At 44.1% G+C, this 27,691-nt stretch overlaps 1 protein-coding gene across 5 annotated transcripts in view; it reads right to left on the minus strand.

Annotated features, from left to right (window-relative positions):
- TLN2 (talin 2) overlaps positions 1-27,691 on the minus strand; it is a 401,618-nt gene that overhangs the window by 245,622 nt on the left and 128,305 nt on the right. Inside the window, exon 1 of one of the 5 annotated variants that reach the window (XM_036440011.2) lies at positions 6,884-7,008. The exons of the other annotated variants lie outside the window; for them this stretch is intronic. The gene's annotated coding sequence lies outside the window, so the exon portion shown is untranslated. Of the gene's footprint in view, positions 1-6,883; positions 7,009-27,691 lie in introns of those variants that run through there. 5 annotated transcript variants of the gene reach the window in all.

Consider the following 27,691-nt stretch of genomic DNA (forward strand, 5'->3'; position numbering starts at 1 on the left):
ATTCAACTATCACAACATTTCTCTCCTGTGCCACAGAGCTTCTGCTGTCCACAAACAACAAACATTCAACTATAGCTATAATTACCACCAAGTTCACCTGCTTACATAAAATGCAAAGATTTCTGACTATAGGCTCTACCAACCTCACATGTGAACTCCAAATGCTGTCCTTTCAAGTCTTTCTGGGTACCAAAAAAAATTTTTTAAGAAGGGTGCCTGTGTGTCTGAAAGGGGAACTTAAATGTCCTGGTGATGCTGGCACCAAGTGCTTGGGCTAATGGCCTGCCTCTGGTGGAAACTTTCTCAACCTCTCCTCTCCTAGAACGGAGCTGAGGCATTAGACCCAGAAGGCCAGGCCAGAGATCTTGCTCCAAGTGTCAAAGGCACTGGGATACAAAGAGTGGTGTCAAAGCAGACCCTCTGGTCCCCCCACGAGAACACACACCGACTCTCTGGCCTGCACTGGCTGAATAGTGACCCTTCCTCTCCGCAAAAGATACGTCCATGTCTTTATCCACGGAACCTGTCAATGTGAACTGATTTGGAAAAGATGTCTTTGCATATTTACATCTGGATGTTGAGGATATTGAGATGAGGTCATCCTGGATTACAAGGTTAGGCCCTCAATTCAATGAGAAGTGTCCTTATAGGAGCCCGAAGAGAAGGCCATATGAATAGAGGTGTAGGTTTGGAGTAAAGTAGCCACAAGGCAAGGAGTGCCTGGAGCCACCGAGAGTTAGAAGAGGTCAAGAATGAGTCCCCCTAGAGCAATGGTTGGCAAACTACAGCTCCTGAGCCACATGCGGCTCTTTGGCCACTTGAGTGTGGCTCTTCCACAAGATACCAAGGCCTGGGCGAGTCTATTTTGAAGAAGTGGTGTTAGGAGAAGTTTAAGTTTAAAAAATTTGGCTCTCAAAAGAAATTTCAATCATTGTACTGTCGACATTTGGCTCTGTTGACTAATGAGTTTGCCGACCACTGCCCTAGAGCCTTCGGAGGGAACATGGCTCTTGCCAACACCCTGGTTTTGCCTGAAAGCATACATTTCTGTTATGAATGAAGGGTAGCAAAATTTACTACTTTGATATCATGGTTATTTTGAGCTGTAAACAAGTAAAAACAGCAAACTCAGGAAAAGCCTTCCTCAGAACTTCCCTTATCTGCCTAGAGATAAATCTTCCAAAAGGAACTCAATTGTATAAATCACCTCCCCCAGAGTTTTATCAATGAAGGAAGACTGAGTCATCTCCACACCCAGATGAACTTTTTCATAAACTATCATCTCTCCCATCTCTTCTACAAAGGGCCCATTCACCTTTCCTAAAAATTACTCTCCCCCTTCCCTTTTCCCTATGAAGATGGTATTTAAGCTTGAATTTTAAAACTACCTCAGAGTACTTGTTTTTGCTGGGCTATCTCCAATGTAACCATGAGGTATACATGTTAATAAACGTCTGTTTTTCTCCTTAATATTGTTTTACAGAGTGTCTCAGGTAAGAACCCTGACGTGTAGAGGAAAAATTGTTTTCCTCCACTACATAAGCCACCCAGTTTGTGGTAAATGGTTAAGGCAGCCCTAGGAAACTGCTACATGGTCTAACACTGTGTCTGTCCAGCCTCAGCCTCTCAGAACCCCAGGTCAGGGTTCACCTGGGCACCCGCCAGGTGCCCCTTCCTGCAGCCCCTGAGAGGTCATGAGCATGAGGCTTGGAGACATGTCTCCAGCCCTGAGAGAACGGGCCAAGGATGTTTTCCAAAGGCCGGGCTCTGGGGCATGGCCAGGAAGGTGTTTGTCTGCCATAGGGCAGAGCCCCACCCACAGAAACAAGTGGTCTTTGAGAGAAAAAAACCCAGCACCTTGTGGACCCTCTGATGAGTGGCTGTCAGCGCCAACCACTCCTGCTGACATGGACACAGGACTTCCCAGGAGCCACATTGTGCTTTCAACAACAGGAAAAACTTTGATTTCATCATTCTCTGTCTTTTCTTTAAGTCACGGTCTCTTACATGTCCATGCCTAAAAATATCCTGCAGTATTTTTACTGCAGGATATTTTTAGGCATGGACATGTAAGAGACAGTCCCACACCTGAGACGAGATCACCACTGCTGGCATGCATCCATGAGAAGTGTGCTCCAGGTCACTCGGCCAGGTGATGGACAAGCCAGAAGCGTGACTAAGAGCCGAGTCCAGGTCTTCAACCTCGTGCCCACACTCCACTCTCACTCCCCGGGGGCCACTGGTCTGTCCCCTTCTCTCCAGCGTGCTCCCTGCCCCATTGTGGCAAGGACCACACCTCAGTCACTGCCCAGCCCCTTTTCTCCTGATCTCCACTCACCCCCCAACCCCGACACAGACACTTTATGAAGTTTAATAATAATTAGATACATAAAAATGCTAATGCCTTGGATTAGGGGCTCTGAGAACTCAGTTCAATAGGGGATAGTGACATTTAAGCAGTTACATCCTTAAAACTACAAGAAAAAAAAGAAAAGAGGAAATTCTGGGGGTCCTAAACCAAGTGTCTCATCCATAGCTAACAGTCCCCCATAAAGGCAAGCAGCTCACAACACAGCTGGGTCCTGACATTCTTTTTCTGATCTGCTGCCCTAGGGGCGGTCAACCACTCTGACTCCAACCTCCTTCTGCTCAGAGCCACCACCCCCTGCAGTCCCAGGAATCTGTAGGTCAAAGATTTGGAAACCTTTCCAGTGCTATCTTTTAGGGAAGTACTGGACAGTGCATTTTAAACATCTCTAAATGGTCCTTCCCTTGAACCACCCACTCATCGCAATGATGGATCTCCCATCAGGAAATAATCTTAGATGCTAAGTGTTCATTCTTTACTCAACGTGGACACAACTCACGATCCAAAACCAGAGGCTGGTTAAGTTTACTGTTTCATTCTTTTGGTTATTACAAGGCAAGAAACATGCTGTTTATGAAAACTTGAAAAAATTGTTTATAATAAGTGGAGGAAAGAGTGTACTTCTAGCATGATTAGAACTATGTCCACTCAAAGAGTAAACGAACCAAGCAATGCTTTGGGGGGAGATTCTGTTAGAAAGTAGTCAAAATACTCATTTTTTTCCTCAGTGGCGGGACTATGGGTGTATTTCTCTTTTACTTTTAAGTTCTTATACATTTTCTACAATGAACATGTATTACAATTAGAACGGAGGAAAAACAACCTTCATATTAAAAACAAAAACCAAGGCTCCCGTGGCTACCCGTGATGTTTAGAACTACACCGGCCCCTTCACCAACAGGCACTCTGCTTCCCTCCTCAGCCACTTGCCCTTGCACCCACCTTCTGGCCACATGGGGTTCCTTCCTGTTCCCAGCATCTGCCTTCCACCCCACTCCACCTTGGTGCCTTTACTCACACCACTGTGCCCTCGCCTTCTGTCTCCTGCTGGGAGGTAGGCTCCCAGAGGGCATGGCACTTTATATACTGAGGGCCTGGCACAGTTGCTGGCATATCCTAAGGGCTCGATGGGTATTTGTGAAAGGAACAGATAGAGAAGCACTGAAGACCTGCTCATAGCTAGCCTCCTCCCTCACAGTCTCCCCGGCCACCCGCCCTCTTAGCCCTCTGTGCCCCACCAGGAATTAGCCATTCACGCTTGTTTCCTCAGAACACAAAACATACCTGGTCTAATAGAACAGTGCCATGCTAAACTTTATTTATTTCTTTACCACATTGGCAACAGCCACATCAGACCAACCATGAACACATATGCCTGAAAGTTCACATGTTGCCTCCTTTTTCCTCACGCTAACCCTAGGAGGTAACTATTGTCTTGATCCTCATTTCACAGATGCAGAAATTGAGGCTTAAAGAGGTAAAATAGACAAAACTGGTTTGGCTCAGTGGATAGAGCATCGGCCTGCTGACTGAAGGGTACCAGGTTGGATTCCAGTCAAGGGCATGTACCTTGGTTACAGGCACATCCCCAGTAGGGGGTGTGCAAGAGGCAGCTGATTGATGTTTCTCTCTCAAAGATATTTCTAGCTCTCTATCCCTCTCCCTTCCTCTCTGTAAAAAAAGCAATAAAATGTATTTTTTAAATAAATAAATAAATAAATAAATAAATAAAGAGGTAAAGTAACACATGTAGTTCTCACATAGTACTGGAAGTACTAGCCATTGCAATTAGACAAGATGAGGAAATAAAAGGCATCCAAATTGGAAAAAAAGAAGTTATCCTTATTTACAGATGACATATTGTACATAAAAAACCCAAAAGACTCCATTAAAAAACTAATTGACTTAATAAATGAATTTGGCAATGTAGCAGGATACAAAATTAATGCCAAGAAATCTATGGCATTTCTATACACCAAAAGTGAACTTACAGAAACAGAGACTAAAAAAGCAATTCCATTTACCATCGCACCAAAAAAATTAAGATACGTAGGAATAAACTTAACTAAGGAAGTAAAGGACCTACATGCGGAAAACTATACGACACTGAAAAAAGAGATAGAGGAAGATGTAAACAGATAGAAGAACATACCATGTTCATGGATTGGTAGAATCAACATCATCAAAATGTCCATACTTCCCAAAGCAATCTACAGGTTCAATGCACTCCCCATTAAAATACCAATGGTATATTTTACTGACCTAGAAAGAACTTTCCAAAAGTTCATTTGGAACAATAAAAGACCCCGAATAGCCACAGGAATCCTGAGAAAGAAGAGTAAAGTAGGAGGGATCTCAATACCAGACTTCAAACTATATTACAAAGCCACTGTTCTCAAAACAGCCTGGTACTGGCACAAGAACAGACATATAGATCAATGGAATAGAATTGAGAACCCAGATATCAACCCAAATCACTATGCTCAATTAATATTTGACAAAGGAGGCACGAATATACAATGGAGTCAAGACAGTCTCTTCAATAAATGGTGTTGGGAAAATTAGACAGATACTTGCAAAAGAATGAAACTAGATCACCAACTTACACCATACAAAAAAATAAACTCAGAATGGATATAGGACTTAAACATAAGACGGGAAACCATAAAAATACTAGAGGCATCCACAGGAAGCAAAATCTCAGACATATGCCAAAAGAATTTCTGATACTGCCCTGAGGGCAATGGAAGCTAAAGAGAAAATAAACAAATGGGACTACATCAAAATAAAAAGCTTTTTTACAGCAAAAGAAACCATCAACAAAACAATAAGAAAGCCCACTGTGTGGGAGAACATATTTGCAAATGTTACCACTGATAAAGGTTTAATCTCCAATATCTACAGACAGCTTATACAACTAAATAAAAGGAAGATGAATGATCCAATTAAAAAATAGGCAATGGACCTAAATAGAATATTTTCAAAAGAAGACAGAAGGAAGGCCAAGAGGCACATGAAAACATGCTCAAAGTCACTAATTATCCGAGAGATGCAAATCAAAACAACAATGCGGTACCATCTCACACCTATCAGAATGGCCAACATCAACAAATCAACAAACAACAAGTGTTGGTGAGGTTGCGGAGAAAAAGGAACCCTCGTGCACTGCTGGTGGGAATGCAGACTGGTGCAACCACTGTGGAGAACAGTATGGAGTTTCCTCAAAAAACTGAAAATGGAACTCCCATTCGACCTAGTAATACCATTCCTAGGATTATATCCCAAGAAACTAGAAACACCAATCAGAAGGATATATGCACCCCTATGTTCATAGCAGCGCAATCTACAATAGCTAGGATTTTGAAACAATCTAGGTGCCCATCAGCAGATGAATGGATCAAAAAACTATGGTATATTTACACAATGGAATACTATGCTGCTATAGAAAAGAAGGAATTCTCACCATTTGCAGCAACCTGGATAGAATTGGAGAACATCATGCTAAGTGAAATAAGCCAGTCAATGAAAGAGAAACACCACATGACCTCACTCATTTATGGATAATAAAGAAAATTATAAACTGATGAACCAAAAGATACAGAGACAGTAAAGCAACAAGCAGACTGTCAAATTACAGCGAGGAGGGTAGGGAGATCTGGGGGAGATAAGAGATCAACTGAAGGACTTGTATACATGCATATAAGTACAACCAATGAACACAAAACTCTGGGGAGGGTGGGGAGGGAGGCAACGGTAAAATATGTACACAGATAATAATTTAATAAAAATGAAAATAAATAAATAAATAAATAAATAAATAAATAAATAAAGAGGTAAAGTAACACATGTAGTTCTCACAGCCAATGAAAAGCAGGGATGGCTGACTCCTCAACCCAGGCCTGAACAGTGCTATGGCGCAGCCAAAAGCCAGTTTCTGCCCATCCTCTGCAGCGAAAAACACTGCTCTTTGAAAGCGGCCGGCACTGCCGCGCATGCAGACACCCCAGCACTTGCCGGTTTGAAGCACAGGAGGATGGCATTCGTGTGGACTGCATGGCTTCACTGAGCGAAGTAACCCTAGCCCCACACAGTTGGAAGTGTCTGGGGTCTGCCTAGCAAAGCCGGGGTCATCAAAATAGGTCCAAGCTCGTTCCGCTGGACACATGGCTATGTGAGGAATGTGAGGGTGCAGCAGTTGCCAGGGTGGCCCTCAAGCTTTCCGGCAGCACTTAATGATGAAGTGGTATGTTAATTGTTGCTCTTAAATACCATTAGCACAGACCCCTTCACACCCTCTTATGGGCAATAATGTCTTAAATGTGTGCCACAGATCACTTTTCAAAAAGCTCCTTCAAGCATATCATCTGTCAGTCTAGTGCAATTTAATATTTTCAATTTTTCCCTAAATTGCCCTACGTTAGGTGACTTTCCACTATTCCAAACTAATGACATGTTGTACTGTACTAAAAGAGCATCGTCATGTTTCTCCAAGTGGCACTCGGGAACTGTACTCACCCCTGGCACTCAAGAGAAGCCCCGTGGAGGGAAAGTTTGTGCCCCGAGTGTCAGGAGGGACGTCAGGCAGCGGGTAGACCTTCACGTTTTAACACTTGTTAACAGCTTGCCTGGGGTTGCTGCTGGTGAATCTCCAGCCAGCAGACACACAATTAGCAGCTCCTACATGCCCATCTCCTCCTCAGAGCTAACTGCACAGGCGACCAGGGGATATTTATAAGCGTTTCTGAGAACACGTGCGTCAATGGGGGGAATGCACAGATAATGAATGTTCTCAGGAAAAACACACAAGTGTGACTTGCAGGAGAACCTACACAGTATACAATTGTGGGAGGAGACTGACTTTTCCAGCTTTCGCAGCCATGCCCAAAACCTTCCAAAGCAGACTGCAAGCAGCATGGACTCTGACCCGCCCGCGGCGATTCGGACGGCCCTTCCTGCCGCCAATCAGAACAGCCGCCCAAGCCCACAAGGAAACCAGAAACCAGGGCAGCCTGACTCCTGACAGCATATGACTTTCATCAAACCTGCAGGAATCTGTCTTGTCTGGGAAAGAGCCCGCCAGACAAGGTCTCAGGCGGAGTCACCGTCTCACCTCATCCAGAGCACGTGGCTAGTGCCTGAGCTTCGGAGGCTCCAGGCCTCAGCTGTAAAATAGGACATGTGCCCCCACTGAGGACATGCACACTTATTTCAAAAAAGCAAAGTTAAAGCGCTCCTTATGGGCTAATTTGTTGGCTCAGCGAGCTGGAACTGCACACCAGGCCCTGGGGAATACAGAAAGGAGTAAGGCCAGGCCTCTGCCGTAGGAGGAGATCCACAAATGACTGCAATAAAACGTGATGCACGGGGGGGGGGGGGGGGGGGGGGGGGGGGAGATGTCATCCAAACGCCCTGGGTGACCCTGGTGGGGAAACCTGAAAGAACCCCGAAGGCCTCCAAAGGAAACCAGGTGGAGCTGACTCAGGGTCTGCCCACCCATGAGGAGGGTGTGGAGCACCCGCCTGCAGTGCCTACCATGGGAGAAGGGCATCTTGTACAGGAAGCGGTGTGGATGGTGCTCTAACAGATGGGAGCGTTACAGGAAGGCTGGAAGGGACAGGTGCAGGGGGAGCCGAGGGGGTGCGGTCAGGGAGACAGCATCGCCTGTGTGATCTCTCCTCACTGTTCTGCTGGAACACAGCAGGTCCCCAGCGAACAGTGAGGGCAGCCCACAGGCACCAGGAGTCATCTACCCGCCACACGCGTATGGCTCTCCTGCCATTCTGAAGCTAAACAAGAGATGTGGCAGCAAGAGACATTGGAAAAACAAAACAAAAACCTCAAAATGACTGTAAAATGTCTAATAGACAAAGCTGTAGTAAACATTTATCTGATATGGGCATAAAGAGAAAAATAAAATCAGAACATATAGTTTAAGAGAATTTCTTGGCCTGAGCTGGTTTGGCTCAATGGATAGAGCATCGGCCTGCAGACTGAAGGGTTCCAGGTTCAATTTCAGTCAAGAGCCCATGCCCGGGTTGCAGGCTCAATCTCAGTAGTGGGCATGCAGGAGGCAGCCAACCAATGATTTTCTCATGATTGATGTTTCTATCTCTCTCTCCCTTCCCTTTCTCTCTGAATTATATATATAGAGAGAAGCATGAGGAGTGGAAATTGCTTTTCATTAGAGAGAGAGAGAGAGAGAGAGAGAGAGAGAGAGAGAGAGAGAGAGAGAGAGAGAGAGAGAATATTTCTTCAGACCATTCAGTTGTACCTATTATGTGCCCTGGGAATTTGAAGATCAATGAGACAGCCTTTAGCCTCAGGAGATTGTAAATGAAAATAAAACAAAACAAAGAAAGCACAGCCACCGTTTAGCAGTGGATGGTAAGAGCTAACAGAGGTGACGGTACGAAGCATGACAAGGTGAGCACAGAGTCTCTGAGGCATCTAACAGACCCTGGGGACAAGGCAGGAGAGAGACGTGGGGAAGCTGTCTCAAAGGAAAAGATGCTTCAAGACTGAAAAGAAAGGAGAGAACGGGGGGAAAGATGTGAGGAGGGATGCAGCAGGAGGGAGCACAGGATTCCTGAGAGGGGCAGGAACCTGGCACGTGGGAGAAAGCCCTAAGGGCTCAGAGAGGCCCAGGGGGCAGGGGGAGGCTAGAATACGGGTGACCAGAAGACTGAGGACAGCAACAGGCCACCACACATGGTCACAGAGAACCGCTGCCCCTTTTGTCGGAGGAGAGACTTTTTATCTAAGCATCTTCCTCTCCTCCACATAAAGTGCCTCGCTCATTAGTGCTTGGAAATGTTGGCCATTGTTACTGGAATGTCAGAACCTGGCAGGCACTTTCCGCTGACTAATGTAGGCAAGGGCAGAGAATTCAGCCACAGGCCTCCCTAGCGGTCTTTAATGGAAGGTAAACTCACCTGCAGAATGGCCCCATGGCAGAGACCCTAATTATTCGGAACAAGGCTCTCAGCTCCTCTGGTGCAAGCATTTAACTGTTGGGGGAGAGAGCGGCAGGAAATGCGGACACACCCCTGAGGAGGGGCCTCTGTGGGGTGTGTTACATTCCTCGGAGAACAGGGCCCCGGCTATAATGTGTGTAATCAGCCCAGAGGTTGGACTGCAGAACTCCGCTTCCCATTTATTACAATATCGCACTCCTGCCCAGGAAACCCCACCCAGGCTTTTGTTTGGAATTCTCTTCCTTGATTAGGTGTAAGCTCTATTATTCCCACCGCTCAGAAATAACACGCGGGCCTGATGAAGCTGAAAAGCACAGCATGGTCAGAACCGGCTTCCGAGAACGAGGCTACCCAGTTCTTTTCTTCTCTCTCATTTCAGAACGCTTTCTTTTTCATCTCCTACTCGGCTGGGCCCTCTTGTACAATACAAATGGGAACGCAAATCATTTTTGCTCCCTGGTACGGGCCAGGCAAGCTGGGGAAACACTCGCCCAGGCTGTGCACACAGCCCCTCCTGGCCCCATGCTTGGCTGAGCCCGGGCCCTGGGTGAGCGGGAAGGGCTGAGGGAGGCCTCAGAGCCCCAACTCCCCACAGAATCTTTACAACTGCTACTCTTGGCCTGGCCAACCTGCTCCTCACGCTCTGCCTCCTGGCAGGAAAGGCGGGGCAGGGCTCAGATGCTATCTGGCTGCTTCCATTAATGCAATTCAGCTTGAATCCAAACCCAAACAAGAGCCGAGGAGCAGGGCAGAGTTCATTACCCAGAGGGATGAAATGGCAACAGAAGGCAGAGCACAGGGAAACTTCAAAACAGTGAGGTTAGAATTAGGGGAAAGGATGAGCCTCTTCATTATGTAGCTAATACGCCCGGCAATCGGAGAGACGTGTTTCACAGTCTGTCCAGCTTGAAGGGCAGCCTCGAGTCCTATGGGACCGGCCTCACTCCTCACCTCCACCGCAGTCATCGGAGGAGGAGGGGCATCTGTACCGTGAGGCTGGACAGTCAACCCTCCGCCAGGCCAGGGCTCTGGCGCCTCGACGGCTTCACTCAAACAGGCCAGTTTGGGGCGATGCGGTGGATTCTCCCCAGTAACTGAGCCATGCCGTTTGATGAAGCTCGAGCTGGGAGGTTGAAAATCAGGTCAGAAAGACGAAGGCTGGGGCAGCCACAGAGGCTACAGCAAACTGGTAAGTAATCACCACGACAGTACAACCCATCTGCGTACCAAGAAGAGAAAGGACACCCCAGGCAGGACCAGGGACCCAGGCACCCAGGAGAGCTCTCTGAGTATCTCAGTCCAGTCCGGTGAGCCCGGGGCCCCTCATTTCCCATCCTGCGACATTCCCAAGGACACAGAAACCTTCCCCATCTCCCAAACTGGTGTGAACGAGTTTCCCTCACAATCAAAGGTCCTTGCTGAAAACAAGCACCCGCTACATATCAAGGCTGTGACAACAGTGCTGTGTCAGAGCGGGTGTGGCAGAAGAAACAAACGGGACACTGGGTCACTACAGAACAGGGCAGCAAGGCTGCAAGGAAGTGCTGGTGCTGTAACACATGGGATCTGGCAAACAATGGCGATCATGGCGCACTGCAGGCCCAATTACCACCCCCCCCCCCCCTCCCGTGAGCTTCTCAGAGAAAGGACTTCGATTCATCCGTGAAGCTTAGGAAGGGCATGGTTGAACATTGAGGACGATGTTGATGATCCTCCCGTGAAATCAGGTTTCATGACCACAGCTCCTCTGGGCTCAGGCCACATCCGCTGGCCTCAGATGCTTAGACTGTAGCCCATGCAGAACTGGGAGAGGTCTGCTGGCAAGCCCTCACGCCTCAAGTTTTGGTGATCCTAGTAAAATACAGCAATCCCCAGAGGTGGCTACTCAGAGCTTTCTTAATAACCTGCCTGCCTGCTCCATGGCCAGAGGGACTCGCACTTCAGAATGGCAACCGAAGGCAGAGAGAGTACAGGGAAACTTCAAAACAGTGAGGACTTTATCTAAAGGACCTCGAGCCTGCCTTCTTGGTTCCAGCACCAGTGGATGGGGAGAGGGGTGTTCATTCATGGAGGTCCGAGGGCAATGAGGGGCTCTGGCCGTTCCGAACTTGTGGGATACGTGTTTAGGAATGAGGGTAGGAGAGACGGAAAACAGAAGGAAGAAGAAACAAGCAGGTCCTCCAAAAGCTTAGCATTTTTTTCAGACGAAATAGGACATGTACACAAGTGACCCAATCACACTCACGCACACCCTAACCGTCTGTGAGGACTACGTAAAATGAAGAAATCTCTTCTCAATCCTGTAGGCAAGGAGATTTTCCTTGAGAAATGCAATTAAGTTAGAATGTGAAAGGGTCATAGTTGTACAGGCAAGATGAATGGTACTGTACAAACCTGATTTAAATTGGTAAAACCAATTGCCATGATGGTCTTTCAAACTTTTTAGCAGCAAAATGTTGTCTTCAAATGTACGTTTACTCAGAAGCCCAATAAGCAACGTAGATCCCTAAAAGCAGAGTCCGTCTGGTTGACATGGGGGAGCGAGATGTGGAAACCCTAAGGGGCCTCCACAAAACCTACAAGGCTCCAGGAATCAGCGCGGGGAAAACCTCTCCTTTAAGGTATCAGGGCTTATTGTGGCTTTCAGGCTCACTTGGAAATTTGAAATTTACCTAATGAAAGTGTCCCAGTTCGAATGTGTGTACTAACAGGAAAGGACTGTTAGGTCGAGGCTGGGGGAGCTTCCCCGGGAGCACAGATTAAAACCTCTTCCCTTTTAATCACCTGGATTCCGTGTCTTGCTTCTGCATCGCAAACCTTTCATCTGGGACCTTACAAGGACGATTGTTTACAAGGTAAGTGCTGACGGTTTACACTACCAATTGGTTTCTAGGCACCCTGAGAACAAGCTTCCATCTGCCTCCAGAAAACATGGCTTCCAGACCCCGAGACTCTACCCCAGCCTGGGTCCATGCCACTGGCCAGACCCCTCTATTCCACCATCGCCCTCCTTCAAAAAATTGGACACGTGCCGAAACTGCTTTGGCTCAGTAGATAGAACGTAGGCCTGCGGAATGAAAGGTCCCAGGTTCGATTCCGGTCAAGGGCATGTATAATACCTTGGTTGCAGGTACAATCCCCAGTAGGGGGTGTGCAAGAGGCAACTGAATGATGTTTCTCTCTCATCGATGTTTCTAGCTTTCTATCCCTCTCCCTTCCTCTCTGTAAAAACTCAATAAAATATATATTTTTTTAAAAATCGGACACGTAAGTTCATGTACATCAGCCTCACCCACAGTGTGGGCAGAGGGTCTGTGGTTTAGATAAAAGTCCTCGGTTGCTTCAACATGCTCCTCCTACACGCTGTGAACTCTTCAGAGGGGAACCAAGTAGAACATCCTTCATGAGTCAGGAGCACTTGTGTGTGTGTGTGTGTGTGTGTGTGTGTGGCCTATCCCACATCACTGGCAAGTCCTCTGGGAAATAGCTAGTGCCTTAACCTTCTTCCCTGATGGTAGCGAATATGATACTCTCTAAGTAACAAATGCTTTCTAATAAAATAAATCAGAGACACATAGAAATGAGCAAACAAATGGTGAATTACAGGTGATGCCCCAAGAAGATGACAAGGATGCCTACTAAACTACTCAACATTTTCCTTCGCCCTCTGTAAAAAGACAATCATAGAAACAGAACCACTTGCAAGTGGAGTTGGAACTGCCATCCCAGAGGAAGTGCCTTGCGCCTTGCCTGTCTTATGCCTGAAACCTTTGGAATGTTAAAACAGAACAACTTAACCTTCAGACTGGGCCTAAAGCAACAATATGTCCCAATGAACTGTTTGCAAAGATAAGAAAGTAGACATTGTGACAGAAAAAACTGAACACTGAAACATTCTTTAGAATTAACATCACTGTGTTGGCTAATCTGCTCCTATAGAAATGCTTCCCTTCAGCCCACTGAGCTGTTCCCCTTCCCTTTCTCATAAATGCCTCTTGCCTTCCGCTCCTAAATGGAACAGTGTTTGTGTTTCTGCCTGAATTGGTGCTTCCCAAATAAAGAGCTATTCTTCTTTATCTCAGATAAATGCTTGTTTCCTCTCATTGTGGCCTTTTTAGGTTAGTATTTCTAACCAATGCAGAGAAATGCCATAGCATAAAATATTAGGAAGGTAGTAAAACCTTAATTTTTTTTGCAAATGATATGACTGTATGCCTTGAATCTAGTATCTTATAGGTGATCAGAAACAATAACCATTTAGAAAATGTCATTTAGGCTCAGCCAGTGTAGCTCAGTGGTTGAACGTCAACCCATGACACAAGCAGTCCCTGGTTCGGTTCCTGGTGGAGGGTGTGTAGGAGGCATCAGATTGAAGTTTCTCTAACATAGATGTTTCTACCTCTCTGATTATATATAATTATAAATCAATTATATATATATATTTGTAAAACCAGAATATGAAGAATTTATTTTTACAAATAAGTTATTTTAATGAGTTAAATCTTCTATATTTGATAAACAGATTATTTACAAATGATTTTTTGAGGGGGGAACAAAACTTGATCTACTACCTTATTTTTAATAATTCTTTATTGTTGAAATTATTACAAGCGTTGTCTTTTTTTCAATTGACCCCCCCCTTAAGCCCACCCCGCCCCCGACCCAGGCCTTCACCATCCTATTGTCTGGGTCCACGGGGTTATGCATCATGGGTGATGCATAAATGCATACAAGTTCTTTGGTTGATTACCTCTCACCTGCCTGCCTTCCCTCCGAGATTCTGCCTTCTGTTCCATGCTTCCATGTCTGTGGATCTATTTCATTCAGCGGTTTATTTTGTACCTTAGATTCTACATATGAGTGATGATCTACTTTTTACTCTAAACCTTTCAATAATACTTAAATCTTTCATAACAAGTCAGTGTGCAAATATTGTTAATGATAATGTTAGTAAAAAAAAAAAGGTTAATATATAAATACACTTTTTGTTTAGTTTTTAAGGTTAATGTAAAGTTTTAAGTTCTTTCATAAATATTCATAAATTAAAAATTTGTAAAGTAAAAAAAAGTTTGCTTAGTATTTTTTAAGAATAAAAGAGGAATGTGAACAACTATCCAAAATATTTTCCTTTAAACATTCTCCTTACTGCCTCTCCCACAGATGTTCTGAAAGAGAAACTATGCAGTTCTGAGGGTGTGCCTCCAGGTTTTTGATGATTATCTGAATGCCTAGACTGATAAACAAACTTAATCCCAAGAGTAAACTAAGAATCCCAGATGAGACCTCATAATTCCTAACCTATGGGAAGGGTATTGTTCTTTTTGTTCTTTTGAAATTAGATAGAATTTATAAAATTTAAAAAGTTTTGTGATTTTTTTTTCATAGCAAACACACCGTAAAAGACTTTTTAAAATTCTACATCTCTGCCAAATCCTTAAATTTTCTCCACATTTGCAAGGAGACCTACTGGAGTATCGCTAGTGTGCTGAATTTGGGATGGAGGTGCAACTTTATCAAGGAAATGACACTCCTTATGGAAAATAAGAGTCCCCTGCCCTCAGCAATCTCCTGGCTGGTCTCACAGTTAGGTGAAGAAACTCACACTGCCTTGGCTTAGAGGCATCATTGGAGTCTTGATGTTCTTTCCAGAAAACAGTCCTTTCTGGCCTCAGTAAAGTCAGACTTTTTATTTTAACTTTTTTTCAGTAATAAGTAGGGAATGCTAAACCTGTACAATTCCTCTATTTTGCCATCCTAGAAACAGCATCTTTCTTGTTACTTATTTCAAAGGTCTGCAATTCTCCTGATCTTTTCAAATCAGGCAAAGCTCTTAAATGTTTTAGTCTTCTTTCCCAGCAGCATTTTTATTGTGTGTCTCTACATCATCATAAGTCAAAACTAGAGCTTTCACACATAAATAGGGCTTCACACGCAATCAAAATTCCCGATCCAGTATCAACAGCTGGCACAGAAGGCCTGACTTCCTCAACCTACGTCAGTGGTCAGCAAACTCATTAGTCAACAGAGCCAAATATCAACAGTACAACGATTGAAATTTCTTCTGAGAGCCAAATTTTTTTTAAACTTAAACTTCTTCTAACACCACTTCTTCAAAATAGACTCACGCAGGCCATGGGTGGTATTACGTGGAAGAGCCACACTCAAGGGGCCAAAGGGCCGCATGTGGCTGGCGGGCCACAGTTAGCCAACCACGGACCTAGAGGAAGGGAATTTTCATCTACAGGATTTCTAGTTACTCCGAGCAGTGTCTGTGTGCATAAAACACAAGTGAGCATCAGCTGCCCCTCACAAGTCCACTTCTCTCCTGGCCTAGTGAGGGGAGGGGTCAGAGAATCACTGTGACATGAAAGAGTCCCTCACATTGTAATCATTCCACCAACATCTGTTGTACTAGTTTATATTAAGCATCTTAACTAATTCTGAATAATGTTTAGTTGTTTGCATCCAATGTTTAATTCCTTTTTTATCAGGAAATTGAATTATTTGAAATCCTCTGTCAAGCCTACTGAGAGAAAAGAATAAAATTGCAAGACTGAATTTGTGCTGTGCTCTGTAGCTTTGGCTCCTGGCAAAAATAAATAAATAAAAATAAAATTAGATTAAAAGATACTTATCAAAAGCTAATCACTTAGCACAAAAATTAAACAATAGCTATTAAACAGAAGCATAATTTATGCAAATTTTCCTGACAACTTAAGTATTTTATAAATGACTAGAGGCCCGGTGCACGAAATTTGTGCAGGGGGAGGGTGTCCCTCAGCTCAACCTGCACCCTCTCCAATCTGGGACCCCTCAGGGGATATTCGACTGCCAGGCCTAAACAGGCTCTGGGACATCCCTCTCACAATCCTGGACTGCTGGCTCCCAACTGCTCCTAACCGCTTCTGCCTGCCAGGATGATCACCCCCTAACTACTCCCCTGCCAGCCTGATCGATGCCTAACTACTCTCCCTCTGGCCTGATCATCCCCAACTGCCCTCCCCTGACAACCTGGTCATCCCCCAATGCCCTCCCTTGCATATTCCCTCTTAATTATATAGGTTTTTTTTCTTTAACATATTGGACAGCCCTAACTGGTTTGGATCAGTGGAAGGAGCAATGGCCTGCAGACTCACGGGTCCCAGGTTCAATTCCAGTCAAGGCCATATCCCTTGGTTGGGAACACATACCCAGTGGGGACTGTGCAGAAGGCAGCTAATTGATGTTTCTCTCTCATAGAGGTTTCTAGTTCTCTATTCCTTTCCCTTCCTCTCTGTAAAACATCAATTATATATATATATATATATATATATATATATATATATATATACACACACACACACACACACACACACACACACACACACATATATATATATATATATATATATATATATATATATATATATATATATATAAAGAAACACGATGCTGGTGTGACTCAGTAGCTGAGAATCCAGGCTGGGCCGGGAGGGGATCTCTGCATGGTTCTGCGCACCTCTGCCAGCCTGAGACTCCAGGCTGGGGGCAAGACCTGACCGCCACATGGGTTCCCGTGCCACTGCTGGCCTGAGACCCAAATCGCCACTTGGTGCATTCCCAAGTGGCTGCAGGCAGGGCAAAACATCCCCATGTCACTAGGGTGATGTTCCCATCCCGCTCCCAGCTGCTTAGTGCCTGCACTCTTAAGCTCTGAGTGGCCAGGAGGCGTTCTGCAACCCCTGCCACTCAGGGCCTACAGGCTAGGAGCAGCCTGGGTCCAGAGGATGCTCCTGTTGCCTGGGAAACCCAAACCTTCCTCCTGCTCTCTGTGGCTGTAGCCATCTTGGTTGGGTTTATTTTCATAGTCTCTCTGATTGGCTGGTGGGTGTGGCTGTGGGAGTGGCTTGTTAATGTAGCAGAGTGATGGCTAATTTGCATATTACTATTTTATTATGTAGTATGATAAAGCAGTTTCCACCTAAATTATACGAAGTAACATCAAGCATAATGCAAAGGGCATATAGGAGGCAAATGTTCAGTCCCCTCCATATTAAACATGGATATAAAATGCATTCATTTTTATGCATATTTTATTAATAAGCTTAAAATAAAACAAATTCTTAACAGTCTTAAGAAAGAAGTGTGAAAGGTGAGAAGCTTTTACATTTTGATTTTTAAATACCTGTATAATTTGAATTCTCTAATGCATATCAATTTTGCATTTTAAAACTATGAAAAATGCAAAGTAATGTTGGCAAATGTGTTCTGGAAATGGCATTCTTGCAAGTTTCTTGTGATACTATAAATTGATACAATCTTTTTTTACAAGGTCTGTAATAGCTTGAAAAATATTTGACTTGTAATTATTCATTTTACACATTCTGCAGAATGTAGCTATGTTTGTTTGTTTTTTATTTTTTTTTTAAAGCAATCTAGCTTAATACATATGTCACATTGGATCTTTCAAAGGTGTCTTCTGAAATGTAGGCTAGAAAAACAGAGTTGATTCTTGTTATTTGCAGTAGTTATGTTCTATAAAGTCACCACGTACACTGAATTAGTGAATACCAAACATTGCTCTAAAGGGAAATATAGGATTAGGTTCCTGTGAGCCTCTGTTTACAATATGTTTATCAACTGGTCTATACAAAGTTTATTTTATGTATGCTTCTGTTTAGAGAGACAGATAGGCATTGGAGTCATGGCCAATAGCACTATAACTCATGCCTGAAGGAAGCTTATCTAACACACAATTTTTTCCATAAGGCATATTACAGCTTTCCTTGGTCTTAGGAATACTAGACAGCACTTAGGCACTACACTTTGGGGCCATTTTAAACAGTGAAATCACCGATAAAAAGCACAAAGATGGGAAAAATATGGCACTAAACAGACCTTGAAAAAGATGCTTGTTTACAATCTAAGAGATGACTGAGAAGGCAGAGCATCACCTTGTTTGACCTCAGCAGGGATCAGATGTATCAGGCAACTCAAATTTTTGGCCTCTTTGCACATGTGTGTGTCCAGGAACCACTGCAAAATTGCCAAGATTATTGATCTTGGGGTTATAAATAAATTTTAGCAAGTAGACAAATTTGCAAATATGCTGTCTGAAAAATGAGAATCCTCTGTCTTTACTTTGAATAATTAGAACAAAATTCTCAAAAGGTAGATTAACAGCAGAGTAAAAAGATACCCATAAAAAGCTTTGTTGACTCAAACAGGTGGTTTTAATCCCAGGGACATTTGGCAATGTCTTAAGACAAATGGTGATTGTTATGATTGGGTCTAGTGGGGAGAGGCCAGGGATACTTAAAAAAATAACAACAATGCACAAGGCAGCCTCCAAACAAAGAATTATTTGACCCAAAATGTCAATAGTGCCAAGGTTGAGAAATCCTGTGCTGTCAATATTTTTCAGCGTCTTTTTCTGCACCTTCTGCTAACGTACACTTTAATGCCTAAAACAAATTATGGATTGTCAAAGATGAAACAGCTCTCATACCTTATTTCCTGGTGGTCTCTTATTTTCAAACAACTAAAAACACAAAGCAGTCATAAACTATATTGAAAGTATGACATTTCATTTTCACTAAGCTTGTATTGGTGACGGGGCAACTCCAACTATAAGGCAAGCCATAGAGCCAGTCTGAGGTCTAGTTTCTAGTTTGACCTCAGGTAAATAAAAATCATCCCTGCACGGGAAGTAAGAAGTATAGTCTTTAATTCACTGTCCATGAGCTGAAGGACACAGCTCACTCACAACAGCTTTTGGAGTAAGTCAAGAACTTCTGAGAAGGTTCTCATGGTTACCCTGTCTAAAGATGAAAATGATTCCATGAAAAGAAGTCCATTGTAAGTGCCCCCCCGCAACTATACTTAACTGAATAAATGCGGCACACTTCCTCACTTCCTTCACTGCTCTCCATGTAGACACATTATTACACGTTTGTTCAGTCCTTAGTCAATCACATTTTTAAATAATGAATCAAGCAATCTGTAGAGTAACTCCAAGGTTACTCAAGAGCATGCCCAAATCACTATGCTAACTAACATAACAAGGATAAATAATTCCCAGCTGGAGTCAGACGAGGATATTAAGAACTGCATTTGGAGTTTGGGACCTGATTATTCCAAGAGTCTTTTATTCTGGGAATATTATTTTAGATCCACTGTGCAAAAATAAGGCTAAGATATTCTTTCCTGTTCGAAATATGCTCTGCTGGAGAGCATATGCTCCGCTGCAGATGCCCTCCACTTTCCTGTTGACCACTCAGACGCAGAAACTCGCCATCCTTCTGCAGCCTCCCTGGCCATTCCCTCAGCTCCTGCTCCTCCCCTGCCCCAGCCTCCATGTGCAGCTCTCTAGGCCAGAACTCATTAGACCACCATGATCAGAACCACCCAAGGAGCTGATTAAAATGTGATTAAAATGTGATTCACAGATCCCATTTCCTGACTTACTGATTGGAATCTCAGACAGAGGCTTGGGAATCTGCATTTCCATTCCACCTCCTAGTTGTTAAAAACTGTAGCCCCAGTCACAGAATAACAGCAGCATTCTGCTCATATGTAATAGGAAATGTAATCTGTTCACACCTTCAAGTTGAGAGAAATGCCTCCTTTCTAAACTTCTTATAATATGCTACATATGATTTCCATCACATAAAAACCAAAACTGCAGACTTATTTGCTTCCCAACCATAGTTTTCTAGGGTAGGGACCATGTACCAAGCTGAGGTTCACCCCAGAGGCCAACACAATTTCTGGCACATAGTAGGTACTAATCTGTTGAATAAGTGGATGGACAGACGGATGGATGAATGGCCTCTGAATGGCACTTTTGAAGTTCAGTAATTCTATTTAATTTTAAAATAAATGTTAATGTGAACAAATAGTAGACTCAGTTGAATAACCTCCAACAAAAGAATCCTAATTGAGTGGAGAATGGCTCTCAGGGAACTCTACAGGAAAGGGGAGAGGTAGTCCTCCAGAGCTATTCAACTTTGGCACTCAGGTTTCAAAAAAGATCAGCCAATAGACTGAGCATGTGCAGTCCTAGGAAAGAGCAAAAATAGAGGATGAGGATGAGAAGAAGAACTGGTAAACAACTTTCTGGGAAGAGCAGACTATGGGTAGGACCAAGGTAAAACGTTTTTAATTTCAATGGCCAAAACAAACTCTGTAATCACCTCTAAATGTACTGCCTTTAGGATAAAGTCTATAATCCCCCAAGATCATTTACCTTAGGATTCAAAGCTGCACATAAGTCAAAGCTAGAGTGGACATTTTTCCCCCGTTTACCCATCTGCTAGCCTCCTATTATTCCTTTCCACCTTTTTTATTTTCCTTTGGAAAATCAGTATATAGCACACACAGAACTTGGGTAGTGTTAACCCCTAACTAAGCTCCTGAGGTTGATCCTTACTGGCATAAGCCAGTCAGCACCACCTCTCTGTCTTGACTAACTGGGATGAGCAGAAACGCAAGCCTAAACACATGGCATTGCCCTGTCTGCGGGAGGGTTAAGACTGGCTCAGCTCGGGTCTTTTGTTTGATGGTTATAAATGTGAACAGAGAAGCAGTAGCCTTGGTTGCTGCTGGAAGTCATCTTGTGAATATGAGAAAATCTAGAGAGAGAGAAACACCCCCTAGACAACCATGTCTGCAACTGAGAAAAGTGGGTCTTTTTTCCTGTTTTGAGCCAATATGTTATCCATATCATGTAAGCTAATTTGGGTTTTTAACTACCCAAATTGTTAGGATACCTGCCCATTCATTCCTTTCAGGTTGATCCTTCCCTTTTCTCTTAGGAAAACATAAATCCACTGTTCAAATAGTGGATCCCAGACATACCTCATCCATTCCAACCTCCACACTATGTGTGTCTTTCCCCTGCCTTCATGCTCTCCCCTTGTTCTCTGTTACTCATATCCTGTCTGGCCCTCGAGACTCAGACTGGAGTTCTAATCCCTCTAAGGGCAGACTTCCAGGACCATAGTTTTCTTGCCTCCTCTGAGCTCCAACCATAGATACTAGTTGCCATCTATATTCCAGCTCATGCTGATAATCATCCTTTCACAAACATATTCTCAAAATGGAATGCAAGCTCTCTATACTTTTGTGACCCCTTTGTAAATAACCCCTTGCACAATGTCTTTGCGGTGAGCAGAAATCCAATAAATCCTCTTCAGGCAAATTCAAAATGTGATTTAAACCTCCTGACCACTGCCAGTCAAACCCTCTTAATTCACATAGCGGTGTATTCGATAGAAGGTAGAAAAGAATTTGAGGTACAACATATTCCAGCATTACACCATTGGCCATGGTTCTGTCACATTTCACAACCAGATGGGCAGTAACAGCTGGATGGAGATCAGAAATTTATCAGGCTGCCTTCCCATCCGCAGGTCACTGAAGTCCTTCCAATGAGTATGCAGACTAACTCCAGAATTCTGAAGAGTAAAGTCCCACACCTTTCAAACATCTGCATGGAATCATCCTGGGGCTAACACCAGAATAGAAAAAAGAAAACACAGCCAGAACAATGGGCTCCAATCACCTCCAAGCCTTTTATATCCCTTTTCATGCTTGTGGCTCCACATCCCATTAAAGCATGCTGGGAGAGCATCTGTAAGATTTAAATGAGGAATGTGAAATAAACAGGTTCAGATTTATTTCCATCTCAGCGATGGTCAGGAGATACTAAGTTGAGGAATGATGTCAGGAGTCAGTATCATTTCTATTGAAGATGACAATAAGAATACAGGAAAAGAGGAAGTGGGGTGGAGGGGTGGGGAGAGTGAATACACAAACAGAAGAATGTCAATATACCGTAGAATAGATTTATCCTGGCCATTCAAGGTCTAATCCTTTTGTATGCGGCATGACAGGTCTGCTCTCTACACAAGGATTTTGATGTCCCAGGAGAGGTCTATATTAGTAGCATTTGCCATGCTTTTCAAGAGGTCATAGAAATGAAAAGGGCTACCTGACAAAATTGGTAACACTATGATAAATGACATATAAAGCAGTACCTTACAAATATGCATATACTTGTAATGACTGAGAGCTTATCAATAGTTCATCAACCCCTCTTAGGGATTAGTTTCTTTTGACAAATGGCCATCTTCATCCTTTGAATACTGCTTCTTTCTCCTCTGATTAGCACTGTCCTCCTCCTGGGTCCTAAATGGGTTCTGAAGAGACTCAGACTGTTTGCAGGGGCTGGCAAGCAAATTGTAATATTGCAGAAGGGACTTGTCCGCTGGAATGTCACATGCAGTCTTCTCATGGTCCCTGCAGGTCACATCACCATGAGGAATTTCATTCTCCTCCTGCTCTAATCTACAGACTCCCTTAAAGTTCAGCTTTAATGTTAGCCGTGTGGCTGCCAGAGACAGTTCTCCAAGAACCCCCTGCTCTAATGGACTCTGCCTCGGCCCCATGTGGCCAGGGACCTACTGGGTTTGGCCGTTTTCATACACATTGGCCATGGTGCCACGACGGCCTCACCAGGCACGCCATCTTGGCCTTGACTACACCAAAAGAGCAAGCCATAGGAAAGCAGTGCTGGGAAGGCTGTCTCCAGAGAAGCCGGTCCAGACTATTACCTCCTTTTCTGCTTCTCCTTTCAAACACATCTCAGTAGTTCACAACTGCGGGGCAAGAAATTCAATAACCAAAATTGATATGGCAAAAGGAGAGTGTTGAACCCAAACAGCTGCTGCTCCATCAGGGGAAAAGCAATCAATCACCCCCCACACTAAACCTCTGTCCAGCCTTTGAAATCCATTCCATGAATCCAACACAGAAACAGATCAGTGCTTCAGCTCACCTGTCTGTTCCATCTTACAGAAGAAGTTCCTGGCAAGGATCTAGTCCAATAAAGCCATGTGGCTTGCAGCTATGCCTCTTTGTCACCAACAGGTCAGAAAAGAGTCCTCCTTTAGAAATGGCAAGGACTAAGTACTCACCCACTTCCCGCCCCAGGCTTTCTGCCCGGCAGACCAGCCACACCTGGAATAAGAGGATCTGCTCTTCCCTCCAGAAGCAGAAATGGCTATTTCCCCTCATCAAATTTCCAGACTCCCAGAATGTTTCGGCTCCACCGAATTTCCTGCATATCTGGCCTGCCTCTACTGTTTCAAAGAACATGGAAAGGGGTAGAATCTAAAGGCCTGGGACTCACAGGTTCTCCCCGATGCTCCTTCCCAAGCACACTGAAAGAACTGCCAGATCGGTCTAGGACACAAACACCCTCAGCTCCGAGGTGACACTCTGGATATCCAAAAAATGTTTACTGAATGGCCAATCAGAATAAGGCACTGCCAATACAGCCTCGCCAGGTTAGGCTTGCACGGGGCTCTGGGATGATTAAGTCTCGCCAGTGCACACAGAGCAATATGGATTGCAGGCCTCTGTCCAGGAACGGGGAAAATTGTTCCTTATTGATTTACTTGAGCATAAAGGGGATGTGCAAATTTCCAGATTTGCAACTCTGCTATGCCTGGAAATCTGCCAGAAAACTCAGGAAAGTGCATACACACACACACACACACACACATACACACCACACACCATGCAGATGCAGGATTGCTCACTGGAAACGTTTCCTGCCCTGTTAAACCTACCCCTTCCCCCACCCTTTCACTCTATCCTTCTGTTGTCTTCCTCAGAAGGATGTGGACTCTCTCCTTATTGCAACAAGCAATTTATAGAACGAGCAAAGAAATGTATTATTCTCCATCTCTCCCCTCAACTTTCCTATGCACATCCGTCAGTTTAAAAAAAAAACAACACCTTTAACACACATAGGGAACTGCTCCCCGAATCTCACCAATTTAGCACTAGTCCAGAGCTATTAATGCAGCCAGTCCTGATGAGCAACAAGAAAGAAACAAAATAAAGCTTCCTTATCCTGCCACGGTCTCCTTACTTCCATTATGCCTTGCACTGGAAACATCACACTGAGATTATTTTGGTGACTCGACTCAAATTGGCTTTTAAAAGGTTTTTCTCCCCAAAAAGAACAGATGCTCAGAGGATGGAAGGGCAGAAGATAAAGCATAAGATGGCTTGATTGTAGATAAGTTAGGAACGGCACTCCAGGGGATGAAAAGTGTGTTAAAAGCAGATCAGAGTCCAGAATCTTTGCAAGGCTGTGGAATTCACATCTGTCATTTTCAGGAAAACACGACCCTTCCTGTCCACACCGCAGGTCTTCCTCCCAGGCGTAGGTGATGACATGCTGTTCTAGGAGCACAGAACACACCGGAGCCCTTTCAGGTTATCATGGCTCATCATCTTTTGGAAAGACCCCAGGGAAGATGGCTGCAGATACAGATGCCCCACGGGTGGTAGAGACCTCAGTGCTGGGGCCCAAAGGGAGGGAGGAGGGAGCTTCAGGGGGAGGAGCTGCTAGGGAAGAGGCGCCTAGCTGGGCTTGGACCACCCAGGGAACACCTTTAAGGGGAAGAACTGTGGACAAAAAAGGGCCCCTAAACTAAACCTGATAAGTTCAGGGGAGGCCTACATGGCGGCTTTAAAAACTCAGAGACCTAAAGGAGCCTCTTAGGAGGTCTGAAATTAAAACTTTCTAACCAAAACAACAAAAACAATTTTCTAATCAAAAGCAGTTAATTGCAGGTCGTCATGTCCTGAGGTGGTATTTTTTCCTAACGAATGTCAATCTTCACCTTAACTGAGCACATCATTGTCTTTTCTTTTTTCTTTTTTTTCACTAAGATAACATACCTGATAATGTACTTTGGAATATAAAAGCAACTTCCTTTTCTCAGGATCCCTCAAAGCACAACCACTTCACCAGAGCAGAGATCACAAATTCCCTCTTCCTTTTTATTATTGTCATGCTAATTGTTGGCTGTTAACTATCCTATATCCACAAATGTAAAATAAATGTGTCAATTCCTGTTACTTTTTATCCAATTCCAAAAATTCCACACCCTACTTTGCTTTCTCCAGCCTCCCTAACCTATCACCAATGAATTTCTTGTGACCCTCCTTATGTCTCCTCCCTTTTATTGTAATGTATAAAATAAGGTGCATGACTGCCATTATCTGAAGCATTTTCTCAATTCTTTGAAGTTTTGCTTCCCAGCAATCCTCTTTAGTTTGGCACAAATAAATTCAAAAAACTTATAGGTAGGGATGTTTCTTGCATTGACAGAACACACCACAATATTTATTAAAAGGTCTTAGAGAAACAAGCATTTTTTTCAACTTTCAAATCTAACTTATAACTATAGTTGCCATAGTGTACATCAGATCCCCAAAATGTATGTCTTCCTACTGAAAGTTTGCAATCTTAGACCAACATCTTCCCATTTCCCCCACCTCCCAGACCAAGCAACCAGCATTCTACTCTCTATTTCTGTGACGTAGGCTTCCTTACAGTCCACATGTGGGATCATACAGTTTTTGTCTTTCTCTGACTTACTTTTCTTAGCATGATACCCTCAAGTTCCACCCATCCGTGTAGTTGCAAATGGTCGGATTTCCTTTCTCATTGCTGGATAATATATATACATCACACCTTCTTTATCCATTTATAAAGAACATTTTAAAGGAATCCAAAATCTGTATTATTTTACATACAAAAGAGCATGTCCAAGTGTAGACTGACCAACTCTAAGAACACACAATTACTATACAGAGGTCTATAGGCAACTTCTTTAATGCCTTTTGGAGAGAGAATGATAGACCTGACAGGACCCCTCATTGTCTCTGAGAACATTGGGACTGGAAGGACATTAGAGGCATGGAACTAGACCCCTAATACCAACATGAATCTAGAACAAACCATACCTGAAGCACATCCCATGTCTGGATTTCTTGATCATAAGAACCACTCAATTCCCTTTATTATGTAAACCAATCTGGGATAGGTTTTCTGCAGTTTACAGTCAAAAGAATCCTAGTATATACCAGGTGTTTGACATTGCAAAACTGAAAATGGAGATATCAATTATTTCACAAGGGTATCTTATAGATCAATAAGGGACAAGAAAGACCCTAGCATATTCTCTGGCACTTAACAAGTCTTATACAGTCTTTGCTTCTTATAAAAGGATTCACCAGAGTTTCTTTAAGTTGTCTTTTCACCTAGTATAGTAAATAATTTATTTACAAATAATCCACAACTTAGGAAAGCCTCTGGAGCAGCCAGAAGTAAAGATATAAAATAGTTGAAAGTCAATGATAATTGAGGCTTAATACAAATTGAAAACAAACATCTCTGAAATGATCCTATATAATAAAGAGATATATGCAAATTGACTATCATGCCCTCACACAAGATGGCCATCCCTATGTGGTCACAAGATGGCCACCACAAGATGTCCAGCAGGGGAGGGCAGTTGTGGGTGATCAGGACAACAGGAGAGGGCAGTTAGGAGCAACATCCCAGCAGGGCAGTTGGGGGCAACCAGGCTGGCAGGGGAAGGCAGTTAGGGGTGACTGGGCTGGCAGAGGAGGGCAGTTGGGGGGGTCCAGGCCTGCAGGGGAGGGCAGTTGGGGGTGATCGGGCTGGCAGGGGAGGGCAGTTGGGGGTGATCAGGCTAGCAGGGGAGGGCAGCTGGGGGTGATTGGGCCAGCAGGGGAGCAGTTAGGCATCGATCAGGCTGGCAGGGAAGTGATCAGGATGGCAGGCAGAAGTGGTGAGGGGCAATAAGGCAGGCAGGCAGGTGAGAGGTTGGGAGCCAGAAGTTCTGGATTGTCAGACATTCTCCGAGGGGTCCCAGACTGGAGAGGGTGACATCTCCCCCTGCTCCCTAGAGTGCATGAATTTCATGCGCCGGGCTTCTAGTAATAAATAAATGATAATGTCAGTAGGCACACCCGTGTCAGACATTACTACTGTACATATCCACATGAATAAACAAGTTATTGTAAAATCTGATGCAATGAAAAGCTAAGTCTTCCCAAACATTTCAAGAAAGACCCATGGGAGATAAAAGGCATATTATCATTTGTGCTGACTTTAGCTCATTCTCTTCCATCTCAGCCCCCTCCACACCCTCCAACATACACAACACACAATGGGTGCCTGGGCAAATAAGATTCCAATCAAGTGCACTGACGTGGGGCAAGGCTCTAGGATGGGGGTGGTCAGTAGAGGTGATTCCCTGGGCAAGATGAGCCAGAGAAGATAAAAGATACAGACATATCCTCTCAAGTACTATCCAGGGTCAAAGCCAAAAATCCAGATTGCCCAAAATCACCAGGGCAAATTTCAGACTGGAAACAAGAGAAAGATCCAAGAAAGTCAAGAGCCAGGAATAACAGATTGGGGAAGGAACGGTGACATTCAGTCAGGAGAGTAGCCAATATTAGCAAGTCAATACCT

The sequence above is a fragment of the Pipistrellus kuhlii genome, unplaced genomic scaffold (assembly GCF_014108245.1).
Source record: "Pipistrellus kuhlii isolate mPipKuh1 unplaced genomic scaffold, mPipKuh1.p scaffold_m20_p_1, whole genome shotgun sequence".
NCBI classification, from domain to species: domain Eukaryota; kingdom Metazoa; phylum Chordata; class Mammalia; order Chiroptera; family Vespertilionidae; genus Pipistrellus; species Pipistrellus kuhlii.